Source organism: Apostichopus japonicus, chromosome 11 (assembly GCF_037975245.1).
Source record: "Apostichopus japonicus isolate 1M-3 chromosome 11, ASM3797524v1, whole genome shotgun sequence".
Lineage (NCBI taxonomy): Eukaryota > Metazoa > Echinodermata > Holothuroidea > Aspidochirotida > Stichopodidae > Apostichopus > Apostichopus japonicus.
This window is the reverse complement of record NC_092571.1, coordinates 7655645-7666926: the sequence shown is the minus strand read 5'-3', so window position 1 is coordinate 7666926 and position 11282 is coordinate 7655645. Positions and strand designations below refer to the sequence as shown.

Sequence of the window (11282 nt, the reverse complement as noted above, 5' to 3'; positions counted from 1 at the left end):
ACATCGTTAGTCAAACCCTTAAGTGCGTCAATTATCAGCCCACCATGCTACTCCTTATTTGTCAATTATTTCGTTTTGGAGTACACGTGGTTCTTCTTTATAATTTGTTACGAAGTCACATACAAGTTTGCGGGAGTGGTTAAGGAAGAGTCAAGACAGAGGAGACAGAGACTTCAATTATACGTTAACATAATTTTATTGCTTCCAATAAATACAAACAATAAGGGATACTATATATATATATATTTATATAAATATATATACATATATAGCCTATATATATATATAGCCTATATCTATATATATATATATATCTATCTATATATATCTAGATATATATATATATTTATTAGGCACCGGTACATTACAAATTAAGAAAAAAACTTACATAATCAATGCTAAAGCGCGAGGAGGTATACCGTACCTCCAGGAACGCTCGTCAACGGCAACGCTGGCTACTGTGGCTACTGTAACGTTGGCAAGTTCGCATTCCAGAAACGGCGTTGGCTACCGAGAAGTTTGGGGAGTTCGCTTTCCGGGAAGGAGCCTCGAAATTGGGTGAAACTAGGTGGCAAGTTTAACAAATTGGAAATTTAAGTCCTTTTAGCAATAGTGTCCGAATCCAGTGGAAGTATAGTATAGGCAGCAGGTGTTAACGATTGAAAATTGATAGGAAAGTCTGTCAAATAAAGAAACCTTCTCAGAAACTTCCCGAAATAATTTAAGGAAGAAGATCGAGATACAAGACGACAGACATAACAAGACCCTGACAGCGTCACTAAAAGCAGTGAGAACTCCCAAACGGCCCTGGATACAGATTCGCCTCGAATAAGATTCCAAAGGTGATATCGTTAGCGCGACCGTTACCGGATCTTGCGTAATATGGCTTTTGTTAAGATTCCAGAGATACAAACAACTGGAGAGCCAGGTGCGTGAGGCTCTTGCGAAATATGGCTTTCCAAGTAAACATGTTAACAAACTTGTGAAGTTAATTCATGAACTTCTTAGCAATATATATATATATCATTTATGAAACAGCAACTATTAATTTGACCTCTCACAGCCTCGCCACGGGCTTCCTAGCTGGTCTGATACCTTGTCTTTGTAACGGTCATTACCTAACCTAGCTGTGTTGACTATACGAAGGAGAAGTCACACGTGGAAGTAGCCAAAGTGGGTTAAACTACTTGATAATTCCGAATTCTTCCAAGCAGAACCATTTAATCTAGATAAGCGGATATGAACGCAAGAAATTCATTTGTGGGAAAAGGTTTGATGCAGCTTTCCCACGCCTATGACAATTTCGCCCTGTAAGAGCCCCCGCCCCCTAAAAAAAAGCATAACAGACGATACTTTTATTGGAGATATGTCGATTTCAGGATTTATGATGACACGCTTGGCACATCGTAGACGGAAAGATGCATGTTTATAATAACTTTACTACCTGCATTCTCGATAGAGAAAAGAAGCCTCTTATAGAAAGCAGGGTTAGACCATCTGCGCCGACTCTTTGATCTTTCTTAACAACTGTTAGATGACAATGATTTATATATATATATATATGTGTGTGTGTGTGAGTTAGTTAAAATCCGTCTGTATGATTGTTAACATATCGAAATAACTGTGAAAAAGAAACATAGTTCTATTTATATTGCATTATTCTTCACCATATCACGCCGTAATGATTGTAATGATAAAATAAAACATTTTCGATTACATTTGTTAATTTATTCTTCTTTTTTTATGGTGCAAATGTTAAGAAGGTGTTTAAGATGCTGCGGCATTATATGTATTCATTGAAATAAATGAGAAGCCTTAAAACAAATTCCACGATAATTCCGGTGTACGAACAGATTTAATTAAAAAAAATTGAAATAGCCTCATAAAAGGCCACCAAATCGCCATTTGAATGAATCTTGTCAACTTACAATGTCTTTGACCAAGAACAACCCAAGGAAAATACATAGGCAGTATCACACAAGTGCAAAAACACAAACGTTTTCCCGCCAAAGAAATAGAGTCCAAAAAGAAGAAAAGATAACAGACAGTAGGCACAACACATGCACAACACATGCACAATACAACAACACATGCACAAACGATTGCATTGCATCCCAACGCCAATCGCGGGCACAACTTTCATGGGAGGATTTCTTGTTTTCAGTCGGGGAGGCCTTAGACCACTTCTCCGCCGGGGCTCAGGACGCCTTTCCATAAAGGTTCATGCCTTTATCTAAATCAGTCGGGGAATACAAATTTGGCAACCACCTCTGAAATCCTGCGTGTGTACGTCAGTGGTTATCAGAAATGGCCAACGGTCGCCAGGACGCGACGGCATGATCACTTGAAATTCAATTACGAAAGTCGTCATAACTGTTCATTCAGGGAATGATTTAGTCTATCTTCTCTATCGCAAGGGAAACGAAGTTTATTGAATAGATTGTCTGGTGCCAGCCAAATACTGAACATCCAGCTGTAGCACCTTTTCAGCTTGCAAAATATTTTCCTACAGAAAAATTCCAGACGTTGTTACCCAATATATCACAACGTTCAAGTAAATCCAATCTGTATTTGTTCGATCATTATAGCTACTGCACGTATGACCATGTTTCTATATAGCACAGAAATCCCTACAGATAAAGTGGCAACTCACTACGTATGGTCGAGCATATATTTTGTATAAACATCTATGTATATAAAATATCAAATAGAGTAGGCTTATATTGTATATTCATGGACATGGTATAGAAAAATTGTTTTCACGTGTGAGGGTCTAGTGTATATACAACCTTATAGAGATATAGGGCTCATGCTTCAAAGCACTTATACTGACAGTATGAACAGTTTCTAACTTGTTGTCATACTACTCATAATGTTATTACGATTATACTTAATTGCAAATCGGGATATGAAAGTAAAATATAGGAAATGTTTTCCCAACTGGTTGCAATAATTGAGACAAAATATATTCAGCGTATACAAAATACTAACTGACATCACTAGCCGGCCATATACACATTAAAAAGTAATGCATAATATTACAGTCGGCCTGTGAAATACAATAAACAGACGTAAGATTGCTTGAGAGATTTTCTGGGGCACGAAAAGCAGACACAAGTGGGGAATATCAAATATGCAAACGTGCGAGGCATTTTACAAACTTAAAGACAAGGATATTCAGTGTTTTCCATCCTGGAGCAACTTAAGTCCCCGATGGCCCCCCTTGATGTGACGTGCACTTGTACCGGTATCTTCAATTTCACTCTTACTTTACAATTGCCCCAGAACAGTGTGTAGTACTAATCATTTCTTAGAATAGCGGGGACACTTTTCGTAGTACATAATTAAACGGTTTAAAAAGCAACCTGGAAATTTTAAAGGAAAAACACTTTTCGAAAGAAACTTGGTCCAATCAATCTTTTGTGACCCATACAGTGATATGGAATTTTGATATCGAACAATATCACAAAATTTCCCAAAATCATCTCAAAACTGTAAATTTTGATTAAATTAATAGAGGATGAAATAGAGTGAGACAAAATCAGAGGAAAACTAAAGACAAACCCAAAATTTCATTTCATTTTTCATGTCATTTCATTTCATTTATTTGTTTTGTTATTTATTAATTTGACGTTGTTATTTTTCCTCTGCAGTTTTCTTCGAATAGTACAAATTAATTTGTTCTTTGTTAATATTATAAACTAAAGCTTATTATGATATAAAAAGATTTGTAGGAGTCATGTTACAATACAAAAGAAATAAGGGCAAAACAACGAAAGATGACTGTATATATATACATCGTGTATATTTCCCTAAACGTACGGGGCAAAAACTGGCAAGTTATTAGCGATAACTGGGGGTCAATCAAAGTCATTTCTTCGAATATGCCATTGTATGAGTTTTCTGTGTATTTACTACAACGCTAAATTATAGCAGATGTACACAGTAGCGATATAACGGTGCATGCTTGTACATGCCTCGAAATAAACTTCTGATTTTTAATAACATGTAAGACTTTAATTACTGCTAAAGAGAACATTTTTGGGTTACAAGTAATATAATACAACTTTGAGTGGCTCTTACAGGAAGTGAAATGAGTTCACGTAAATAATCTTAGTAAGGCATCGCAACCAAACCACGCGTGAACCACTTAACTCAAGCTAAAAGTCTTCTGTATTGACCCCAAATTTTAGTAAGCCTATGGTGATTTTTTTTAGACGTTTTCAAATTACTTTCCTGCAGGTTCTGGTCCTAGAAATGAATCTCAGATAATTAAATGTCTCAGTGTGTGTAACTACTCTTACAGTGACCGTAAAAGGATTATTAAATTTTGAGCATGGGTGACCATTAATTGACTTCCTAGCCTGTTTAGTGGGCAATGTTGAAAACCATTAAGAAGCGATTACATAAAATATTGCAGCCAAATTGTTACTTCATTACAAAACAATATACAAGACTATAATATATAAATGCTTTGCTACAAAGTCCCACAGTATACTAATAATGATTTATTTAGCAATTTACCCAACAGAAATGACATTTGCTACCGAAAATATTAACAACACCAACATGTCGAACAGGTTATACGGAAGCTGATAAGCACCATTGCAAAAGTCTTCCAGACAACAATATATACATGTCTCTATCCCATTGACTTCAGTACAAATATTAAAGCACGAAGACCCACAAGTGCGGTTTATTGCATGTGGACGATAGTGGCTGGGAATCAATGTTGATACACGGACTTCATGTTTCTGAAAAAAAAATGTATTGTTTCGCCTGAATACTAAATAAGAATAATTTTTAAAACGCATTTAAAACGGAAATTACAATTTCATACTTACGCATATACTATATGACTTGAGGGTTATCCTTTATTATCTTTGTCATGGCTGGTATACATTTAGTAAGAGGGGTAGGGGTAGAAGAGGGGCAGGGCAGAGGAGGGGTAGGGGTACATCTAACGCTATTTACATTTTTGGAAATGGCAATACGGAGGGGCAGTAGAAGGCGGAGAGGAGGAGAGGAGGGGAAGAGAAGGGAGAGGGGAAGGGGGGAGAAAAAGGAATATAATGATTGAAAAGGCAATTAGCTGAGAGAACCAAACTGCGTAACTCATACCCGAATCTATCCGGTAGTTACAGTACAATGGAATAGGCAGCCCTTAGCTAAGTATGGCTACATAAGGGCACGCCCCCACCCCGTGTAGACTACCGGCCCGTCCCCTTGCATATGTGCCACTACCAGGTGTGCAAAACCTTCACAAGTTACAGGACACGAACATTGTGTCCTTCTATAAATTGTTGATGCCGATCATTAAATTATTGGTTCTCTCTTCCAAACGCAGGAGAAATGTGTTTTACATGCACTGTCAGAATATTATGCATTGCATAACCTAACTAAAGAATTCTTTATTGTTTTGATTGTTCTTATTTGTATGGTTTAGAGCAAACATAAAAAATACAGATGGTGTGAAAATAAGGAAGATTAAAGTTGATTGAATTTATTTTATAAATTGTTTGGTTAAATGTGGATATTACTCCGAGCGAGCTAACGGAAAGGGTTGGAATTCAATACGCTAAACTCCTTGCTCTTCTAGCTCAACGTCTAAACCTTCATGGTTTTTGAAGATTACAGGCGCCACGAAAGGCCAACTCATCAGCCTTCTTAATTATGGCAGTTGAAAACTTCTATCTATGCTTTAGCAGGCTTGGAAAGTGACGAATTCAGTGTGTGAGTCAATAGAGCAATTAATTGTGCTACGATACATATTTTGGAGTATGTTTACATCGCAATGTTTCATAGGGGTTCTCTGTGTGTATATTTAAGTGCATTTTACCGCCAAGCTCGGTACTAGCACGTTATGCATTGGAGAAGGTATTGTACTATGATCAAAACAACCAATCGAACTCACCAGACAACGTGACTATGAATTTTAATGTCAATTTAAAAGCCAAATGCACTGTAAAAGGTTTATTTTCTACAAAATGTCGTACAATAGCCAAGGGCATATAGGTCTTAGTTATTCGATGCGAAAAAAAAAAGTTCGGGAAAAAATCACGAAGGACAAATCTATCCTGAAGTGACTATTAGATTAAACAAATTTTAGTTGTAAATGTGTCGTGTGTGCCTTTATATGTTTCACTCTAGCATAATTGTAAGACTTTGAAATGGTCATGCTTACAATACAATATTTGTCACACGAGTCGTCAACATTCACCGATGTATTTTCCTTGTACATGAACTCGTCCTCACAATCGTCGTTCGAGCCATCAATCGTTGAGCAGATGTAACAGCTATTACCAGCAGCTAGCCCTGTACGAATAATTGTGAAAAAGAAACATCAACTGCATACAGGCGCGGGAGAAGGGGTGGGTGTGGGGGTAGTAGGTGTGGGGGAGGGTCCACCAAAAATTGAACGTAGTTATTAGCACAACTTTTCGTGTAGACCTAATTTCTAGCATAAATATTCCAGAATGCACATTTCATGTGTAAAATTTTAAAATTCTTGGGGGGGGGGGGGGAAAGCAGCCCCCTTCATGGGAGTCGGCTTGAAAATAACTCTTGCTTGACCTTCGTGGGTCAATGAACCTTGACAAAATGACATTATTGTGGTTAGAACGTCAATAGTGGGAGTCAATTAATAAACTTAGTAGGGGTTGGAAAATACTTTGCACATCTTATCACTAGATACCACGTGTTCTCTTTGATCAAAGTAGTCCTCCTCCCCCACCCCCTCCCCCAACCCCAATAAAAACGTCCACTTTTAGTATACCAGATCTGCGAGTTCAACACCGGGCGTCTCGTCGTCTAAGACCTGTAATTACTTCTTACTATTATAGAAAAAAAGCACTCTGTACAGTTTTCGAGCTAACTGATCACAAACTCACACGTTTATCAAACTGGCATTCATTCCTCCAAAGAGTCATCACCATGGAAACACTCAAGGAGTGAAATTCTCACCGTATTCCAAATCAAGTTTGTATTCTCCCTAGGGTCTGTAAAGTCAGGTTGGGTTCGTGCACAGTTATGTCGCCCTTCCTCTGAAGTTTTCATTTATCGTATAATTGTTTGATAAACGCGAGAAGAATCAGATATTTCCCCTGGCGCTATATAATTGACTCCGGTCGCCGCGGCTGTATAGCTCCAATGTTACCTTCTCTATAGCCCTCATTAACCCCCCCCCCCCTTACCCCAGGACACCTGATTCTCACACAACAAAACGTTGTCACTTAAAACAGCCATTTTTACGTGACTTTCGTTGTGATATTTGATTAAAAATTCCCGTTAGAAACATATTTAATTATCTCAAGTTTTACTTACAATTTCAAACATTTGAGTAAAACTCAATCTCATTGGATTTTATATACATATTTTTCTTGTCCATGTGGTTCATAGCGGGCATTAAAATTTGTCTGGTTGATTAAATGTTGAAAATTCATACAGTTGGGACAATTTTTTCTATACTGTTGTGTTACGTCCCGCTTCAGAGCACTCGTATTGTGAATACGAGCAGTATGAATATCAGTTTCTATCAGATCAAGGTTATAGGAACTGTTTGTACTGACAATACCAGTGCTTTGAGAGCATGATATTGGAGTACAGTTTAGAGAAGTGTTAATATTAGGAAAGTGTCCAAACTGGCTGCGGATTCGATATACCCACTGATATTTATTTCCTCCAATAAACTTGGAGCCTCAGGGTGTCTTATATATTTATGATCAATTACTATCTTAGACTATTAGTCGCTCGATAATTGGATTGATGAAATTCCAGACCAATCGAAAAAAACTGTATTTTACGTCGCATTTAGTGACAAATCACACTTGAAACTGCTTGACAAATTTGTAATGTACTGTGAACATGTCAACTGAGTTCAGGGGAGTAGGAAGCTTCCAAAACGTGGGGGGGGGGGGGGTGGGGGCACAACATCAGAGGGGCACTTGCTCATTCCACAACCACCACTCGTTATGCTATAAACCGATACACACCGGCCATATCACTTAAATATATATAATGTGTTAGTATGCTATCAATACTCTTATGGTGCGCTGCAACATTGTTTTTTTTATTTATTGAGATTGTTTATTGTTAACCGTTCTACAAAACGATCTGGGATGGAATTTTAAATTTTCATGTACAGACTAAAAATAAATAATTAAAATAAAATATTTCAATTAACAAAGGCTTAAGATATCCAAAAGACAGTTCTTCATCAAAGGGGCACATTTTATTTGCCAGAAGGGCACATTTGCTAGTTGGAAAAAAAGAGGGGGGCACTTGCCCCCAGTGCCCCCCGGCTCCTATCCCCTGTCTGAGTTCGTGTATTCCCGTTGACATTTATTTTGCATCTGAGACACTGGTCTAATGGTCTATGTATTAGACTCAATACTCCAGTCACTTTAATTAATGAACATCACTTGCTTAAAGAGTCATTTATCCAAACTTACAAGAAATATAGAAATAAAACCGATACCGATGTACCAAGAATATCAGTCAGAATACCAATACATTAAGATGGCAAAACATCTCCTTAATTATTTGTTAAGGCAATTTTACTACTGGCTCACAATTCGCAAAGTATAGAACAATTTAAGGAGTTTTGAGACAAGTTTGCTGTTGTTGCTGCTAGGATTTTTTAGAAGATAGATGCTCTTACAACCTCAGATTTTCATTGCGTAAAATATCGCTTTGATTTAGGCAGTGTAATGGAGTAATAGCGATATTTTCTCGCGCACCAATCTGCAGCTAAAAAACAAGATGAATAATTGGGAAAATGTACGCAGCCGCTCTAATCGAGAGGCAGTTCAAAGTAGCAGTGAGGTACTGTATAGGCTTAGGACTCGCGCACACCTAGTTACTGTATAGTATATGCCTAGTAAAATAGATGAGTCCTAATGTTACAAAAGCCAAGCTATCTTCGTAGGTATTTATAACAGATATTGTAGGCCTATTTTTAATTATTTGAGAAACTATAGTAGGCCTAGCTGCTTATTTATGATTCTGCGTCATGTTTTATTTTGTTCATACTTTTGGTGCAAAAATGTTTAATTTCATAATGCACAGAAACATACTTTTCCAATGTGCAATTACGTAGCACCATGCAATCTGCCTAAGTGTCTTTTCTTTCTTCACAGAAAGTATTGATGTTGCAGATCTGTACTTTGGAAACGTGACCAAATATCATAGGCCTAGTGGCGAGTGGAATTTGGCAAGTAGAATTTTATTCACGGTCGCCAAATAGCAAGTACTTTTAAAAATATTTGTCGAGGCCTGAAAACCTCTAAGACATGATTTCTCATGGTAGAAATCATGGATACTTTTCATACATGGTTTATGGAGTTGCCACATTGAATGAATACAACAATCTGTTGCTTGTGAGGTCAAATCTCATTTGAGGTCACCCAGAGGTCAAACTCTAAACCCTGTACATTATATCTAACGATGGGAATCGTGGATACTTCTCATATTGTTTTTGGTGGAGGTGTGTATTGCCACGTACAGTATACTAACCTGTGTTTATCATGCCATTGTGTAATTGTACATCAAAATAGTGGTTCGGACCATTTATATTGTAACAGCTACTTCTGGTTAACAAGCAGAAGTGAAGTGCATTGAAGTCATTGAAACCTCAATGCATTTTGCATTCTGGTTATGTTAGTTTAGGAGGGGTTCTTTACACGTGACTTCGTATGGACGATAACACTAACTGAGGATAAACTGAAGAGTGCACATCTTAACAGCAAAAAAATATTCAAAATTCAAAATATGTTCGAATTGATTTATTAACCCATTTTAACTTATAGTTAGAAAATAAGCTAAAGTAATTATATGCAGAAGCTGCATCTGAAAATAGATGCAGCTATATATAACTACTGTAAGCTACTTACCATAGCTGTTGACGAAGACGAACAACACAGTAAAAACCTTGGCAAATTTGATGTGTAGCTCTCTTTTCGAACAAGCTCTCAGTATGCCATTAGTAGTGAAAACTCGCACTAGAAGAACCATTATGAAGTCTCTCGGTTATTCGAAGCAAAGACAGCAACAGCCAGAAAGATGAAACAGAATGTAAAAGACTTTATATACATTCTATAATGAGATTTAGTAGCCGTGGTCTGTGCATTTTTAAAGCCACAAACAAGCTCTTTCCAACAGCCGTGGGGAATTGAAGTTAGCGGAAGCTTTCATCGCCTGTATCGGTTCAGCTGCAAGCGTTCCTATTCCTTCTTTATCGATTTCTGTGTTCTAAATCAGTTATAAAGCTTTAGACTTTTGAAATAATCCAAAACCAACCGACTAAAAAAGCAAGGACTTTCTCGGGATAATTGGTATCGATTGCTACTGTAGAACCGATTTATGAGATGAACAGTCCTCATTGTTTAGTTTTATTTTGTAGTCAGTGAAGTGTAACTTGAAAAAAAGAAGAGATTAAACTAGTAAAAAATCTGCATGGACCAGTTTATCAATTATCAGTGGGTTTGTTTTTAAGGCCAATAGGTTGGGGATTGGGGAATAGGGGAAAATGGAGGTGCAGTTGGGTAAACAGCATCAGTCGTAGGTAATCCGACACACAGCTTGAAATTTAGTTGAATTTAGATCACCGGCGTCATTCATTCCAGCCAATACCAACGTATCAAGTATCAAGTTTCATTCAGTATGTATAATGTATATGATCCATAAATAGATTAAATTAAATTAATCTTTGGAAACACGTTGTAAACAATGTAAGCTGCTATTAAAAGAATGTCACCTATGATATCAAACATATTCGATTCAATTTTACTGTTGGTATACCAAACATGTCAACTTCACATGTTTTAATCGCGAAAATAGAAAATAGTCTAATTAAATGCAAATTTCATCAGGATGCTGAGTAAAAGTTCTTCTTAACTACAGTTATGTTATTAAGTCTCAAATCCCTCCTTTCCAATCGTAACTATGGGTTTTGAAAAGAGAATAGTCCATTCTCCTCCAAAATGTGTTATTTACTTAGTAATTCGCAGTTACTGTTAAGATGTAAATAATGGCTTACACCAGTGGCGTGCACAAAGGGGAGGAGTGGCCCCTCCCTTCGTCGGTCGGGGGAAGGGCTCAGTCGACGACATGGTTCAGTCGGGGTAATTTTGCATTCATCCGGGGAAGAATTAGACCACCACTATGGGTGTACAACCTCGCACAAAGTTCATAGGCACATCCTAGCATATCCATTAATATGCTAGATTAATTTAGGGGGGTATACCCCTAAGTCAGAGCTTGCTACAACCGCAGGTTCCGGGATA

The 11282-nt window shown here is 37.3% G+C and overlaps 1 long non-coding RNA gene across 1 annotated transcript; it reads right to left on the bottom strand.

The window, feature by feature from the left end:
• Nucleotides 1-2666: 2666 nt before the first annotated feature.
• Nucleotides 2667-10209, bottom strand: LOC139976202 (uncharacterized). The gene is made up of 3 exons (XR_011796032.1): nt 9891-10209; nt 6185-6315; nt 2667-4754 (listed from the first exon to the last, which is right to left on the bottom strand). It is a non-coding gene; the product is annotated as an uncharacterized lncRNA (long non-coding RNA).
• Nucleotides 10210-11282: the final 1073 nt, after the last annotated feature.